General features: G+C 38.2%; 1 long non-coding RNA gene across 2 annotated transcripts in view; it reads right to left on the bottom strand.

Annotated features, from left to right (window-relative positions):
* Positions 1 to 6722: 6722 nt before the first annotated feature.
* The window catches only part of LOC106994525 (uncharacterized), a 64009-nt gene continuing 57980 nt past the window's right edge, over positions 6723 to 12751 (bottom strand). For both annotated transcript variants that reach the window (XR_001441133.3, XR_013408316.1), the window contains 2 exons: positions 8426 to 8549; positions 6723 to 7730 (listed from right to left, as the gene is read on the bottom strand). This is a non-coding gene — a long non-coding RNA (uncharacterized LOC106994525). The remainder of the gene's footprint in view (positions 7731 to 8425; positions 8550 to 12751) is intronic.

Here is a 12751-nt window from a genome sequence, read left to right as displayed (position 1 = left end):
CAAGGGAAGTGTGGGGAGGGATGAAGAATGTCCCTAGAAAGGGAACAGCAAACACCAAGTGCTGTGCTAGGAGGAAGCATGAAGAACTCCAGAAGTTGGAAGGCCCTGGTGGTAGGAAAAATTCTAAGATCCTGCCAGGCTCTGTGGCTTATGCCTCTAATCTCGGCACTTTGGGAGGCTGAGGTGGGTGGATTGCTTAAGGCCAGGAGTTGGAGATCAGACTGGCCAACATGGAAAAACCCTGTCTCTACAAAAAATACAAAAATTAGCCGGGTGTGGTGGCACTCGCCTATAATCCCAGCTACTCAGGAGGCTGAGGCAGGAGAATTGCTTGAACCCGGGGAGGCAGAGGTTGCAGTGAGCTGAGACTGCGCCACTGCACTACAGCCAGGGTGACAGCACAAAGTTCTGTCTCAAAAAAACAAAAAAACAAAAGAATTATAATATCCCTCTAGGTCCCCAGTTTCTGGGATTGTGAATATGATGGATTTTACTCCCAAGGTTAGGTTATATATGATATGGCACAGTTAGCATTTAGGAAGAAAGACTATCCAGGTACTTCTGACACCATCCCAAAAGCCTTTAAATCTGAGTCTAGAAGTCAGAGACTGAGGAAGTCAAAGATTCCAAGAACAAGAGGATTCAATTGGTTTCTGGCTTAAAGATGGAGGGAGCCACCTGGCAAGGAATATGGGCCACCTCATGCAGCCAAGAGAGACCCCAGTTGGCAGCCAGCAAGGAAATTGAGATTTTCAGTCCTACAAGGGCAAGAATGCAAGAAACTGCATTCTGAATAGAAGAATGACTTTGTTTATCCATTTCTTAAGGCTGCCATACCAAGGCACCACAGTCTGGGTGGCTTAAACAACTGAAATGTATTGTCTCATTGTTTTGAAAGCGAGAAGTCCAAGATTGAATTGTTGGCAGGATTTTTTGCCCCTAAAAGAGGGAAGTATCTGTTCCAGGTCTTTCTCTTTGGCTTGCAGACAGTCTATATCATCTCATCATAGTCCGTCTCTTCACGTCATCTACCCTCTAAGCATTTGTGAATTTGTGTCATAATTTGCCCCTTTTGTAAGGACCAGTCATGTTGGATTGGAGCCCATTTGATGAACTCATTGTAACTTGATGGCCTCTATAAAGACCCTATCTCCAAATAAGATCCCATCTGAGGTCTTCAGGGTTATGATTTCAACATATGAATTTGAGGTGGGGGCATAATTCAATCTATAATTAAAGTGGATTCTTTTCTTAGAGCCTGCAGATGAGAATTCAGGTTGGTCAGCTTCTTGATTCAGCTTGTGATACCCTAAACAGAGAAGTCAGCCATGACATGCCTGCACTTCTGACCTACTGTGAAGCTAATAAATGGGTGTTGTTTTAAGCTGCAAAGTTTGTGGTAATTTGTTGGGTAGCAATCGAAAAACATAGCACAGAAAAGGTTGGCTGGGCCAGGCCACACAGGGTCGTGAAAGCAGCAGCAAAAAATTTTGTCTTTATCCTGAGAAAAATGAGAAGCCACCAAAGGTGTTAGGAATGTCATGGTCATATTCTGTTTTTCTTCTGGGCTTCTCTTTTTGCTCTTTGCTGTCTTTTCAAATAAAAATTCCAAAGGAGTGGGTGGCTGCAGAGAAGAATGGGAGGTTCCTCGTCCCACTTTAATCTTTAGAGCATATTATTAAAAAAAAAAAAAAAAAAAAAGGAAAGAAGGGAAGGAGAACAAGATGGAGATAAATTCCATTTTTTGAGGGCACATTCTGAGTCCAGTTACTATTCTGAAGCTTTCAGTGCATTTTCAGATTTACTTCTCACTATAAACCTCTTCTAACCCCTATTGTAGTAACATGCCCAAGGTTATCAGCCACGGGGAGTGTAATTGGAACTTGAATCCAGGCCTGGCTGGCTCCAAAGCTCATTTTTAAAGCTCATTACTTTAAAACCATCCCCCTACACTGTCTCGCCAGTGTTGTTTTAATATGGCGTGATATATCATATCCAAGTATTAGAAGATTTCCACAGATTATGCAGAACAGGTATGAGTACAAAGAATGAGAATGCCATGGTGGTAATGGTCAGATAGATGGGCCCAGTTGAAAATGAGCAGCATGCAAGAGCCTGGTCACTTACCTGTCTGGTCCCTTTTATTCTCCTTCCTTTTCTTGCCTAAATAAAGTTCATGTCTGAGGACTGGAGTGGCATACGTAATAATAATTCTTCCCTTGGGCTTTAGGGAGAGGTAAAGTGTTTTCATTTATTATTTATTTTTATTTTTGCAGAGATGGGGGGGGTCTTGCTATGTTGCCCAGGTTGGTCTTGAACTCCTGGCCTTAGGGAATCCTCTTGCCTTGGCTTTCCAAGGTGTTGGGATTATGGGCGTGAGCCACGATGTCCAGTCTAGAGTGTTTTTAAAACCCTTCTTAAGAACAACCAAGCTCTGAATGGTCCTTAGCATCCCTGGAGGGCATTGCACTTTTCAGCTGACCAGCACAGAGGAATGCGGGATGCAGAGCTAGGAAGAGATCCGCTGATCCATCCCAGGGCACTTGAGAAGATTTGAAGAATACATACTGGTCACCCATCAACCTATCTGTAGTCACTCCCTGAAACAAGGGTAAGTTAATCCTATCAAAAGCCCTTAAGGCAACAGTAAATATTCTATTTTTTTCTTTCAGTGAATTACAAGTGGTACCTAGCTTATTATATTCCCTAGATAATTATTACTTTTTATATTCTTTACCTTCTTTTAAAAAGAAGGATGCACTAGTTTTCTAACATTCATTTACATGCCTTTGATAAATTACCGTAACCAGATTAGGGAGATAAAATAACCAGTCTATTAATTACGATGATTATTATTTAATGGAAAATGGGATTCTAGGCAAAGTGTATAGTGAGAAGAAAGCTTAGCAACGCATTATACAGATGTGGTATTTTATCTTAAAGAGTAAGATAAGTGTCCAGTCTATTCCACAATCTAGAGAATATGTTCATTAACTCTGCAAGATTTATATGTATAATTGACCACAATATTTTAACACTATTTGCTTGATTCGGAGGTACATGAAGAACAAGAAAAAACTGTAACTTCAATTAAATTGAATAAATTCCTCAACGAACATATGAAAGGCCAGATCTACCCAGCAATGTGAGAAGCAGAGGGCTGAACAAGAGTTCAAAAATTTTTTTTAATTAAACAATACATTATTCTAACTTGAAGTCACTGGGAATTTACATTTAAAAGGATAGGGGTTGAAAGGAGAGCTTCCCCCCATCAATTATCCTCATAATTAACTTCAAAAATAACCAAAAAGGTAATATTTAGAGAAATGTTGGTGCTTTCTAAAAAAGAAACAGCATTATGGCCAAATCCCGAACCAATCACCGAGACATTTGATCTTGTCTCACTCCCCTCAACTATAAAAAAGAGAATAATATTGCATCTGCCATCATGGAGTTACATGAATTAAAGCTGGCTTCTATCTACAAACTCTGGCCAAATCTAGCCAGCTGCTGTTTTTGTGTGGCCCTCGACCTATGAATGGCTTTTATATTTTTAAATGATTGGGAAAAGAAAATCAAAATAACAATACTCTTTTGTGATGTGAAAATTTTATGAAATTCAAATTTCAGTGTTCATAAATAAAGTTTTATTGGAACACAGCTATCCTCACTCACATATTGTCTGTGGCTGCTTTAGTGCTATAACAGCAGAATTGAGTATTTGTGACAGAGACCATATGGCCAACAAAGGCTAATATATTTATCATCTGGCCTTTTACAGAAAAAGTTTGCCGACCTCTGAACGAAAGGAGTTACACAGAAATTCTCAATGTTGGTTACACATCACCTGGGGAGCTTTAAAAACACCCATTTGCCCATGTTACACACCAGAGCAATTAAATAAGAATCTCTGGGAGTAGACTCCAGGCATCAATAATTTAAAAACTTCCCAGGAAATTCCAATGTCCAGTCAGATACGAGAACCAGCAGACTTACATGCTATGCATGGTGTGTAAACTTAACACATAGTAAGACCTTGGTAATTGTTAGCAGGCTTGATAAAATAAATCCTCCTTTTTAATTCCTCATTGTATTTCAGTAAAATGATGTTATTAAATATGCACTGGGTGCAAAATGTTTTGTTTTTCTTCCCTCACTCTTTCCTTCCTACCTACCTCTATTCTAACCTGCATGTAAGAGTTAAAACAAGAAGAAAAATTAAGTTTCTCTGTAGGACTTGAGTTTCTAAACATTCACACGCTCAGTATTTTATATTTTCATTTATTCATTCCACAAATTTTTAATGTGTAATATCAAGTTTTACACAATACTTATGGCACGTAAGCACTCCCAAGATGTGCTTTCAAGGTTCTGGAGAGTGCCCAGTGTTCTTGTAAACAGCCCTTTGAATCTTCTAGGGTTCTTGTAAATAGTCCTTGATATGGTTTGGCTGTGACCCCACCCAAATCGCATCTTGAATTGTAGCTCTCATATTTCCCACGTGTTGTGGGAGGGACCCGGTGGGAGGTAATTGAACCATGGGGGTGAGTCTTTCCTGTGTTGTTCTCCTGATAGTGAATAACTCTCACAAGATCTGATGGTTTTATAAAGGGGATGCACATGCTGTCCTGCCTGCTGCCATGTGAGATGTGAGTTTGCTCCTCCTTCTCCTTTGCCATGATTGTGAAGCCTCCCTAGTCACATGGAACTGTGAGTCAATTAAACCTCTTTCCTTCATAAATTACCCAATCTCGGGTATGTCTTTATTAGAAGTGTGAGGATAAATACAGTCTTATATAACCTAACTGGCTTAATAGTAGGCTTAAATTAATAAATGCGTGGCATCTTCAAGAGGCAATAACTAAAAAGAGCTCTTGAATGTATGTGTAGTAAAGCAACCAAAATAATTGATTGGCCGGGTATGTCCACTCCACATGCATAAAACCCAAAAGTAGTTCACTTTTTTGTCACAATCTAAATCTTCTAAAATGAGAACATCCTCTAAATCTTCCCAAACAAGAAATGGATATGGACAGAGATAGAACTACAACTAGGACAGAGAAAATAAGTACATGGATTTTGAATTCATACAACCAAGTTCAATTCCAGCTTCATTGGTCACTAGCTTCGTGACCTTGGGGCAATTACTCACCTCTCAGGGCCTCGATTTTCTCAGCTGGAAAATGGGAATAACAATTCCTATCTCACAGAAATGAAATTATTTTCTAAACATATTTTTTAATTGTGGGAGTTTTCCCCTAATTCTTAGACTGTGAGGCTGAAAGATGTCTTTTATAGCATGGTGCACAGGGATCGACCCCTCTGCGCCAGGCACTTGGCTCTCCTCACCTGAGGTCCTCACTTTTTTTTTTTTTTTTTTTTTTTTTTTTTTGAGACAGTGTCTTACTCTGTCACCTAGGTTAGAGTGCAGTGCCACAATCTCGGCTCACTGCAACCTCTGCCTCCTGGGTTTAAGCAATTCTTGCACCTCAGCCTCCCAAGTAGCTGGTACAACAGGCACGTGCCACCACACCCAGCTAGTTTTGCTATTTTTAGCCGAGACAGGGTTTCACAATGTTGGCCAGGCCTTAAGTGATCCACCCACCTTGGCCTCCCAAAGTGCTGGGATTACAGACATGAGCCACCGCTCCTGGCTGAGCATTGTTCTTTATGGCCAAATATGAACTCCTTGAGGGAAGGGATTATAATTATGCAGACACTCCCCAAATTACATCACAGTCCCGTTCAAGAAGGCCTTGCAAAGCATGGATTTGGTGTACACTGAAAATACATAGACTTCATAAAGACCTTTAAATTACCCATAGCTCTTCAGAGAAATTAGTGGACAACAGTTCCTATTTGCAATTTTCAGGACATTGGTCCCAAGGTCAAGTATATCTTTCACAGCCTTCAGTAGTGGAGTTGCTTTTAACTCTTGAAAATGTATATTCTTAGAGGCATGTTTTCTCTAAAGTCAATCTCTTTTTATTCATATAAGACTTTCTGTGCTGTGTCATCTCCTGTATTTCTTTTTAATAGTCCCACCTTTTGTCTTGCTTTTTGTGTCAATTCCAGCAGTCTCAACATGCATTTTTTAATCATGTAAATTCCAACATGACCCACCAGTAGCTTCATACTGCAAGAGTTCACAATATTTTCTTTCCTGTTTCTAACTTCAAGATTTTGCTTAAATGATCATTAGGCTAAGTGGCATGCATTTTAAACTATGATTCACCATCTTCCTTGTAAGTCAGTCCTCTATTTCTATAAGTAACTTTTCCTCCTGAACCCTGCTCTATGAACTCTATAAGTTCCAAAGATGCAAAACTTTTTTCATGCTTTTTTTTTTTCTTTTTTTAGGTGGAGTTTCGCTCTTGTCACCCAGGCTGGAGTGCAATGGTGTGATCTCAGCTCACTGCAACCTCTGCCTCCTGGGTTCAAGTGATTCTCCTGTCTCAGCCTCCCGAGTAGCTGGGATTACAGGTGCCTGCCACTATGCCCAGCTAATTTTTGTATTTTTAGTAGAGACGGGGTTTCACCATGTTGGCCAGGCTGGTCTCGAACTCCTGATCTCAGATGATCTGCCCACCTCGGCCTCCCAAAGTGCTGGGATTACAGGCATGAGGCATCATGCCCAGCCCATCTTTCATGCTTTTTATCCATAAATTACCGTAATTTAAAAAATATTTCCCAAATGAAGTTCATGAAATTTAGACTGTGGATGCCTTTGTGTTTCTTTAACATTTTTATTTTCTATTACAAATTCCTCTTCTTAAATTAGAAACTGTTCCTCTCTTCTTGCTCTTACTTTGTCAATTTTTAGTCCTGAATGAAATAAAGCAAAGGGAAAAATAAAACTAATAAACTGAAATAACACGAGATAATGCAATGAGAATACACATGGTACCAGAAACCACATGGGACTGAACAGAAGGGCCTTCCCTCTCATGTGAGTGCCGTCTGCCTTTCCCTCTCTATGCACAATATTCATCTCTGCCTGAGATACTTTACATTTCCATATATCACACTAATATTTTCACATCTCTAAAACTGTATTCCGTCCCTTATGGAACAACTTACAAAAGGTTGATGTTATGCAAGTCAAGAGTTGCACAATCTAAAAGTCTAACCTCTGCATTGCACTTTTTTTTTTTAGTTTAGGAGCAAAGGTTTAATAGGCAAAAGAAAGAGAAAGAGAAAGGAAAACAGCTCTCTCTCTCTAGTGAGAGAGAGGGGACTTCCGAGAGGAAAGGCCCTGCTTTGCACCTTTTGTTTATTTAGTTGGTGTTAGTTGATTGATTACTCTGTAACAACAGAACTCAGGGACCTTAATACCTGACCACACAAACCAAATAGAAAGGGGTGACAAATGTCTAAGAGACTCAATCATCGACTAAATTAGTTGTCTATTGCTGTATAACAATTACCCCAAAACTTAGTTGCTTGAAACAGAAAACACAAATTATGTCACAGTCTCTGTGGGGTAAGAATTCAGGTGCAGCTTAGCAGGGTGCCCATGGTTCAACGTCTCTCACAAATCAAAGTGTTGGCTGGGCATGCGGTCCTATCTGAAGGCTTTTCTGGTGGGTATCTGTCTCCAAGCTCACTCGAGTGGTTGCTAGCAGGATCTAGTTCCTTGTGCCACATGATGTATGTAGTACGTGCATGTCTCCGTAGCACATACGGAAAGGTGTAGGCTCTTTGAAAAGACCAGTAAGATAAACAATGCTCTGGCCAGTCCAAAGATAAAAAAGAGAGAGAGAAAGAAAAGAATAGGATTAACGATGAGAAAGTATACACAGCAACAGATATGATTACTTTAAAACATATCAGGGAACTATATGTTATTCTATTTTACTAAATTGAAAATCTCAAATGTATTATTTTCTAGAAAAATATAAACTACAAGACTTGCTCAAGAAGAATTAGAAAACTCAAATAAACCAAAATTATTAAAGAAATGAAAATCAATTATTAAAACATGAGCCACACAAAAAGCCCATACTGTTGTTTGGGGGAGTTCTAACCACCTTCAAGAAACAGAAAATCCCTACATCATTTAAATTTTGCAAGCATAAAAAGATGGAAACATACCAATTACTGTTACAAAATTTGCGCAATAGTAACTAATCCCACACTTATGCCTAATAGATACAAAAAAATGCTAAATGAAACCTTAGTATACTAAATTCAGATGTATAACACAAAGGTTATGCATCATAACCAAGTAGGTTTATTCCAGGAATGCAATCGTGCTCCAACTTGGAAAATGGATTAACATATATTACAACATCAATTGGACAAAATAAACAGTTCATATAACCATCTTGATAGAAAGTAGAGGTAAAGTATGGGATAAAATTCACTATCAATTTCTAATTTTAAAAAAACTATTAATAAAATAGAATATAAGAGTTTCTCTTACCATTATTTACAGTAATATCTCTCCCTGACCAACTTTTCCAGTACAATCAGGAGCAATATGAGGAAGTCAATCATCACCACTTCTATTTCAGATTGTGCTCCAATTTCAATACATGCAATTAAACCTGAAAACAAAATATTGTGGAGAAAGAAAAACGGCCAGGAATTATACATGTTATGGTTGCTTACCTATGAAAGATATTGAAAAAAGGAGATTTATCTGAAAAAGTATTGGAACTGACATCCCTGTTAGTATTCAGCTGCTATGTCATAGAAAGTTTGTACAAACTGTTCACACCCAGTGTCTGAACCGATTGGTTCATTCTCAGACTGCATCACTAGCATTTTGATTTGTGACTTCTAATAAGATATATCATTAAGAAGGCTGGCAATAAAACAATAGGTAAATCAGCAGCTTTCCTACTTACCTATTGTGACCAGTTAAAAAAAAACGTAAAGGCAAGATGATCCTATTCGTAGTAGTAAAAAGACATAAAATATCAAGAAATAAGTTGGACAAAAATTATGCAAGATCTTAATAAAAAAGATTAAATTTTACTAAGGGCCATATAAAAAGACCTGTATATTGACAAATTGCATTCCTGTAGTAAGAATAACGAATATCATTACAAATTCTCTGCAAATTAACCTACAAATGTAACTTAGTCTTACTGAAAATCTCCTGGAATTTCTTTTCAGAGCTTGACAAAATTCTGGGAGAATAAACACACAAACGTGTTTTCAAAAAGAAGAATAATGAGTTGGGGTTTTCCTTAGCAGATATCCAAATATGTTATAAAGCCACAATATGTACAGTAATTTGACATAGATGCCAACATAGACACATCAGTGAAATCAAGTAGAAAATCCGAAAGCAGACCTATGTATATTTAAGAATTTAGTGAATGATAAAGATGGCATTTCAAATCTGTGGGGAAAAGATAAATTATTCAATTAATAGCTGAGGGAAATATGGTGACTAGTTTTATAATCTTGAGGTTGGGAAGGTCTTTCTGAACATGACACTACAGGATGAAATCATAGAGGAATATAAAGATGCTTTTGACCTCCAAAAAAGTTATACTGACAAAAATTAATATTGGCCATTAAATAAATTAGAAAATAACTTTTTTAAGGCAAGATTTCTTGTTTATCCTCTATCACTAGATCCTGCAACAGCGCGTGACACATAGTAGGCATTTGAATGAGTAGATACATAAACAGTTCTGGCAAGTCAGTAAGAGAAAAAATGAACACCTCCATTTTTACAATGAGCAAAAGACATGGATCAAAAAGAAGAAACACAAAAGGTCAGTAAAAAAAGCTCAAATAGTATACATTACACCAACAGTAAGGTAAATACAAACTGAAACAATAGTTCACCATTTTTTATGTATTACTATTTCGCTTTTTAAACTGAAATGGCCAACATATGGGCAAAGAAGCACTCATAAACTGCTGGTAGGAAAATTAATATCTGTGCAATATAATTGAAAGTCTTTAAAACTGCAGACTCTCTGACCTAGTAATTTCACTCCTAGGAATTTATTTCTAAGGAAATCATTAAACAAGCGTGCAAAGACATATATACAAGGATATTCATCAAGCACTCTTTACAAGAGTGACAACTAGAAACAAGCATTCACAAATAGAGAACTGGTTTCATAAACCTTGGTATACTTTTTCAATCGAATACCATGCAAGAAGGATAAGTAATGATGCAACTATGTATTAGCTAATATCAAAAGATGTTCATCATATGCTGTTAGTTCAGAAAGCCGGTTACAAAACAGCATATGTAAAAATCATGTTTGCATGCCTAGAAAAAATAGACAATAAATATTAAAATTTCAAGAGTGATTTTTTTATCATGGTAGTTTTTTCTTCTTCCTCCTCCTCCTCCTCCTCCTCTTCTTCTTCTTCTTCTTCTTCCTCTTCTTCTTTTCTTTTTTTTTTTTGAGATGGAGTCTTACTCTGTTGCCTAGGCTGGAGTGAAGTGGCGCGATCTCGGCTCACTGGGATTACAGGCATGCGCCACCATGCCCAGCTAATTTTTTGTATTTTTAGTAGAGACTGGGTTTCACTGTGTTAGCCAGGACGGTCTCGATCTCCTGACCTCATGATCTGCCTGCCTTGGCCTCCCAAAGTGCTGAGATTACAGGCATGAGCCACCGCACCTGGCCTTGTTTTCTTCTTAATGGTCTTTTATGTGATCTAATTATTTACACTACCATGTGCTACTTCTATAACAAAAGTGTTAATTTTTAAAAACAATGTAAAAGTAATATTTGGTCTATGGAAATAAATCTTATGTTGTCTTTTTGGACGTTTCCATCCCCTGAGCTTACTCTTTTTACTATATATATATTTTATATATATAATATATATTACATATAATATATAATATACATAATATATAATATATACATAATTATATATACAATTACATATATATTACATATATATATAATTTTCAAGCATTTGTGAGAAGGTAATATTTGGAAATTATTAAATGGTAACCCCTAAATTGCCCTCCAACCTCCACTACCATATTCAGCTGCAATCTTCCACCCACTTTATCACATTACCCTGCTTTACTTTTTAAAAATTTTCTTTGCAGCCTTCTAGGTGAAGTCAGGTCATTTACACATTTGCATAATTGCTATTCATTTTTTTCTGCCAGAATGTAATCTCCATGAGATCAGGGACTTGCATTGTTTAGCACAAAGTTATATCCCAGTACCTAGGACAGTGACTGATACATAGTTGAGGCTCAATAAATATGTGTTGAATAAATGAGTGAGTGAATGAGTTTGTTTTGGAGGAGTTGGTTTACTTCATATGGTTCTGCAAAGAGTCGTTGCCTCTTGAGAACCTTTTGGAAGTAGATCTACTAATTTTCTCTATTAAGCAGTGAGGCTGACCTTCCAGACAGTGGTATATGATAGAAATCACTCAAGCCTAGACGTCAGTAGAGCTGGACTCCAGTTCTGATCTCACCACAAACATGCTTCATAAACAAATCAGTTTTGAAGTTCTTGCTACACAAGATTAGCCCTAATCAAAAGTTGAAAAGGTCAAGAGGCTGCTGCCCTTGCTTCCTGTGTGCTGTTCTACGTCTTCAGCAGGGTCCACATGCTCTCCTCTATGCCCCTGCCCTCTCCTGCTTCACTCTCCCAGTTGGTGGTAAGGCTGCCTGAGCCTCTGAGATGGTGAATTTGTGTGTCAGCCTGACTGGGCTAGGGGCTGCCCAGATGGGTGGCAAAACATTTTTCTGAATGTGTCTGTGAGGGTGTTTCTGGAAGAGATTGGCATTTGAACTGGGAGACTGAGTAAATAAAATCACCCTTACCAGTGTGGATGGACATTATCCAATTACTGAGGGCTCACAGAACCAAAAGGCAAAGGAAAGGCGAATTCACTCTCTTCTTGAGTTGAGACACCCATCGTTTCCTCCCTTCAGACATTGGAACTCCTGGTTCTTGAGCCTTCAGACATGAACTGAATTATACTACTGACTTTCCTGATTCTACAGCTTGCAGATGGCAGACAGTGACATTTCTCAGTCTCCATAATCACGTGAGCCAATTCCCATGTCAATCAATCAATCAGTCAATCAATCAATCTTCTGTTGATTTTGCTTCTCTGGAGAGCCCTGACTAACACAGCCTGTATAGTTACACTCTGCCCATCTCCAGGGGATATAGATTCATATGCTTGCACTTATGACCTTCCTCACTTGCATCTCATGGAAATGCACTTTCAAGGTAGTATCCAAAAAACTCACATAGATTGTCTTGTACCCTACCTGCTTATTCATAAGTGCAAAATAATTTTGTTGTCTGCAAAACAGAATCTCTGGAGCAGAATCATTGTCATCTTGTGATTTATAACACTCAAGTGACAAAAAGTATGCTAGATAATGACAAGGCACATTTACCAGTCACCTATGTACACCCCATGCATGATGGTATAAAAAAAATCACAATGTTTTCTAATACACAATAACTTAATGACCAATAGATGTTATCACTAACTATCCATCCAACTCTTTAAATACCATCAGCCCTGCAGAAGGTAGAAAAAGTTGAATCACCTTCTAGCTTGGTGGGCTTGAGATCTAAATTGTAAATGTGAGATACTATTATCTGAGCCTCCCAGGACTGCCTTGGCACTGGGAGGACTAGTACTGCACTCTTGAATTTAATCCTCCCCTGTTTTTTTTTCCCCCCCAGATATTTATAACACAGCTGTGGAAAGGTGTTCCTGGCAGGAAGTTGGCATACAACTTCTCAGGCTGGGAGCAAATATCTGAATCAGATAGGAA

The sequence above is a fragment of the Macaca mulatta genome, chromosome 18 (genome assembly GCF_049350105.2).
Source record: "Macaca mulatta isolate MMU2019108-1 chromosome 18, T2T-MMU8v2.0, whole genome shotgun sequence".
Taxonomy (NCBI): Eukaryota; Metazoa; Chordata; class Mammalia; order Primates; family Cercopithecidae; genus Macaca; species Macaca mulatta.
The sequence above is the reverse complement of the archived record's forward strand: the minus strand, read 5'-3'. Positions and strand labels throughout refer to the sequence as shown.